We start from the raw sequence: 6,007 nt of genomic DNA on the forward strand, positions 1-6,007 counted from the left end.
GCTCTTGCATCAGCACTGAGATCAAACCCCTCACACATGAGAGTGCTGTGGCTGAAGGGGAGTAAAGCAACAGACTCAGGAGTGAAGCATCTTTCCTCTCTTCTGGAGGATCCCAAATGTAAACTGGAAAATCTAGAGTGAGTATCACAAGACCAAATACTGTTGCTATCAGTGAGTTTAACAGTGGATTTTTAAAACTGCACACAAAAACACACGTTTTTCTTCATTCACATGAAATTGGTCGACATTACTTTAAACACTATCTCTCTACTTTTTCTTCTTGATCCCCCTCTCACACACACACACACACACACACACACACACACACACACACACACACACTCACTTCACACACTCCGCACACACACCACACTCACAGACTCACTCACTCACTCACTCTCACACTTACAGACACAACACACCACACACACACACACACACACACACACACACACACACACACACACACACACACACACTCACTCACTCACAGACACACACACAGAGATACACAAATCACTCCTCTCTCTCTCTCTCTCTCTCTCTCTCTCTTTCTCTCCCTCTCACACATACAGACAAACACAAACAAACACTCCATACATATCACTTATTCACATGTAGAGGGTTACTGTTTAATCAGTACAAATAATTTCTCTCCCATCTGCATCCCAGTGCACAACCGTATTCCACACAACCATGTTCAATAGATAATGACAGTACTGTTTGGTTGTTATAGAAATGAACTAAGCAATATAGAACGAGTGGGAGTGGGTTGTTGCTGGATATTCCCACGGGTGTTGTTGCCTGCGCCACTCGGCCTCCGGCCTCATGGCTACGGCCGAACAACACGTTCAAAACATTGTTTAAAACTTCACAACTTCACATTGTATCGCGGAGTGATTTATTATTAGCTGTGAAAAGTCTGAGTTGATTATCGTGTGATATTTCAACTCATGGAATGTCTCTCGGCCAATCAGAAACAAATAAACAGCTCCATAGAACCCAATTGTTGTATGAGATGAAGTATTTCTCCTGTTTCTCTTTACAGCCTGGACAACTGCAGCATTGGAGAGGAAGGTTTCACAGCTCTTGCATCAGCACTAAGATCAAACCCCTCACACATGAGAGTGCTGTTTCTTAGAGGGAGTAAAGCAACAGACTCAGGAGTGAAGCATCTTTCCTCTCTTCTGGAGGATCCCAAATGTAAACTGGAAATGCTAGAGTGAGTATCACAAGACCAAATACTGTTGCTATCAGTGAGTTTAACAGTGGATTTTAAAACTGCACACAAAAACACACATTTTTCTTCATTCACATGAAATTGGTTGACATTACTTTAAACACTATCTCTCTACTTTTTCTTCTTGATCCCCCTCTCTCTCTCACACACACTCACACACACACACACACACACACACACACACACACACACACACACACACACACACACACTCACTTCACACACTCCGCACACACACCACACTCACAGACTCACTCACTCACTCACTCTCACACTTACAGACACAACACACCACACACACACACACACACACACACACACACACACACACACACACACTCACTCACTCACAGACACACACACAGAGATACACAAATCACTCCTCTCTCTCTCTCTCTCTCTCTCTCTCTCTCTTTCTCTCCCTCTCACACATACAGACAAACACAAACAAACACTCCATACATATCACTTATTCACATGTAGAGGGTTACTGTTTAATCAGTACAAATAATTTCTCTCCCATCTGCATCCCAGTGCACAACCGTATTCCACACAACCATGTTCAATAGATAATGACAGTACTGTTTGGTTGTTATAGAAATGAACTAAGCAATATAGAACGAGTGGGAGTGGGTTGTTGCTGGATATTCCCACGGGTGTTGTTGCCTGCGCCACTCGGCCTCCGGCCTCATGGCTACGGCCGAACAACACGTTCAAAACATTGTTTAAAACTTCACAACTTCACATTGTATCGCGGAGTGATTTATTATTAGCTGTGAAAAGTCTGAGTTGATTATCGTGTGATATTTCAACTCATGGAATGTCTCTCGGCCAATCAGAAACAAATAAACAGCTCCATAGAACCCAATTGTTGTATGAGATGAAGTATTTCTCCTGTTTCTCTTTACAGCCTGGACAACTGCAGCATTGGAGAGGAAGGTTTCACAGCTCTTGCATCAGCACTAAGATCAAACCCCTCACACATGAGAGTGCTGTTTCTTAGAGGGAGTAAAGCAACAGACTCAGGAGTGAAGCATCTTTCCTCTCTTCTGGAGGATCCCAAATGTAAACTGGAAATGCTAGAGTGAGTATCACAAGACCAAATACTGTTGCTATCAGTGAGTTTAACAGTGGATTTTAAAACTGCACACAAAAACACACATTTTTCTTCATTCACATGAAATTGGTTGACATTACTTTAAACACTATCTCTCTACTTTTTCTTCTTGATCCCCCTCTCTCTCTCACACACACACACACACACACACACACACACACACACACACACACACACACACACACACACACACACACACACACACACACACTTCACACACTCCGCACACACACCACACTCACAGACTCACTCACTCACTCACTCTCACACTTACAGACACAACACACCACACACACACACACACACACACACACACTCACACACACTCACACACAAAATGTATCATACAGTACATTATTGCAACGGCAGTGTGCATGTTTGCTTGGATGTCCGTGTGTCCATGCGTGTGTGATGGTGTGGATGGGAGTCCATGTACATGTGTTGGTGTGTGTGTGTGTGTGTGTGTGTGTGTGTGTGTGTGTGTGTGTGTGTGTGTGTGTGATGGTGTGGATGGGTGTGTGTGTGTGTGTTTGTGTTTATGTGTGCGCGTATGTGTGTATGTGTGTGTGTCTGTGTGTGTGAGATGGTGTTGATGGGTGTGTGCGCGTGTGTGTGTGTGTGTGTGTGTGTGTGTGCGTGTGTGTGTGTGTTTGATTTGTTTTGTTCGCATCACTGATGAAGTGACCTTTTTCTGTGGCAAGCATCTATGTATCTTGCTGCTGCTGTGCACTCTTGCGCTCTTTTCTTCCTCTCCTAGTAATATGCTAGTTTCAAGGTTAGAAATGGTTGCCAGGTGATGGAAAATGTTGTTTAGATCCTCAGCTGCATGGTTTACACCCTCTTTACTATGCAGGTAGGTACAGTATTATCTGTTTCTATTTGAGAACCTACTTTAGGTTGACAAAAAGCTTTCAGGTACTCCTCTTTGCTGTTATGGACCCATCTGTAGGTTTCTCTAGTGCTATACAGAAGACTGGGCCTTGTGTGTGTGTTGGTATTTTCACTCATTTTATGATACTCAGTAATTTGACTGATCAGACAGAGGTGTTGGTGATTTGACCGTGAATGCTTTGAAAGTGAATAGGTCCAAATCTGTAATCATGTAATCAACTGTTGAGCAGTGATGAGCTGTAGGTATATCTCCCTAACGAGTCCCCTTGCACCCTACCATTGTGCAGGTACACACCAAGGCTTTTACAGAGCTCCATGAGCAATTTCCCATGTTTATTGACTGACTTGTTAAAAGCATTACAGGAAAAGTTTACCGTATTTGATGGGTAACTGTTGTGAAATATATGGTTATTGGCTTCATCTGAGTTGTAGTCAGCTAAGGATCCTGTCCTGGCATTTAGGTCTCCACAGATCAACACTTTACCCTTGGCCTGAAAGTGGATGATCTGACTGTGGAGAGTATCAAACATCTCTCCATTATAATAAGGAGATTCAGAGGGGGAAATGTACAGAGCACAGAGGAATATGTAATTTGCTGTATGTGTTAGTATATGTGATTCTTCTTTTTTGATTGTAGTAATGTATTTAGCTATTTCTGATTTCAGCCAAATAATTATACCTCCCTAATCTCTTTCATGTGTAACTTTTACGTGTTTTCTGGAGGAAATGGCTATTTCACAGTATCCTGTAGGACAGAGAGTCACCTATACATGTACCTACCTACACATGTTGCTAAAATAATCACTATTATTGTGTGTTGTTGTTATGGTTGCTATTCATAAGCAGTTATAATGAATAGTTTTGGTATGACTCAGGGCTGGTCCATAAGCCGTGTGCATATGATGTCCAGCAGATCTCTGATCTCTGCTAGTTTAGTGCTGCTGGTGTTGCATGAGCCTCTCAGCACAGTTGCATATGTAGGCTGCTCCTGCTGCTCTGGCCTACCATGGGGTATTTGGAGGTCATGATGGCTGCCTGTGGTGGAGCTGCTCCCTGCTGCAGGCACCCTCGGCCTGGGGTGGCTACCCCGGTGTCTGTGTGCTGGTGGGTGTTGGTGCAGCTGCTCCTGGGAATGGCTCACCGGATGTTGCTGTGGCGGCATGGGATTCCTCTGCTGCTACTCAGGATGCTTCTTTTGTGTGGGGTGTCTGTGCCAGGTCGCGGGGCTCTCTAGGCTGGGGAGCATGCTGTTGCCTCGGGGGTGTGCAGTGTTGAGTCGCGGGCCTCTCGTGTGTTGGCTGTTGAGGCGCAGGGTCCACGGCTGCAGGGTGTCGTTTGCCTGGTGCCTGGATGTGGGATGATGTTTGTAATGGAGTCCAGGGGGGGGATGGTCTGCTGTGTTGGGAGGCTTTGGTTGTTTTCTTGAAGACACTGATGGCATCTTTGTGGAGGTGGACATGGTCATGCAGGCTGTGTAGGCCGAGCATTGGGAGGTGTGCCAGGTGGACGTTTGGCATGAGGGCACATCCACGGGAGATGGTGGCGTTCACCTTCATGGTGTCTGGGTGAAAGTGGGCTCTGGGCAGGATGGTGGAGATGACTATTTTGGACGTGGGAAACGTCACACACACACACACACACACACACACACACACACACACGTGGGAAGTGTCTCTGTTGCTTGTGACAACAGCACTCTCTCTCTCACACAAACACACACACACACATGCACACGTGGTAAATGTCTGACAGACACTGCCACGCATTCTTGTTTTGTCCTCAGGTCATTTGTCCTTGTCCTCACATGTGTGATGATATGGTCATTTGTTCTCCAAAACTTTCACTGGCCAGCAGCACTCTCTCACTCTCACACACACACACGCACACACACACACACACACACACACACACACACATTCAGAACACATACACACACACACATACACACACACACACACACACACACACACACACACACACACACACACACACACACACACACACACACACACACATAAAGTATACTCCATACTTATTCACAGATAAAGGGTTATTGTTAAGTCATGAATAAAATAATTTCTCTCTCATACGCATCCTAGTGCACATATTGTTTGTCCACACAACCATATTCAATAGATAATTAGAGTACTATTTGATTGTTATGAAAATTAAGATGAAGTATTTCTCCTACTTCTCTTTACAGCCTGCAGAACTGCAGCATTGGAGAGGAAGGCTTCACAGCTCTTGCATCAGCACTGAGATCAAACCCCTCACACATGAGAGTGCTGCGGCTGAAGGGGAGTAAAGCAGGAGACTCAGGAGTGAAGCATCTTTCTTCTCTTCTGGAGGATCCCAACTGTAAACTACAGAAACTAGAGTGAGTATCACAAGACCAAATACTGAGTTTGACAGTGAATTTTAAAACTTTACACAGAAAAACACTTATTTTCATACACATGAAATTAGTTTAACATTACTTTGAACACTTCTTATCTCTCTACCTTTTCTTCTTAATCTCCCTCTCTCGCTCTCTGCATACAGTCGTATGCAATATGTTATAGCAAAATCTGCAACATATTTTTATTGACAAACAAACACACAGTCATAGATGCAGTACTAATACAGAGTTTCTCCTGCTTAAACATTTCACTCCCACATACACACAGTTTCAACTGCTGAATCTCAGGCTTAAACATTTCATTCTCACATACACACAGTTTCAACTGCTGAATCTCAGGCTTAAACATTTCATTCTCACA

Source organism: Sardina pilchardus, chromosome 1, assembly GCF_963854185.1.
Source record: "Sardina pilchardus chromosome 1, fSarPil1.1, whole genome shotgun sequence".
In the NCBI taxonomy this organism is placed as follows: Eukaryota; Metazoa; Chordata; class Actinopteri; order Clupeiformes; family Clupeidae; genus Sardina; species Sardina pilchardus.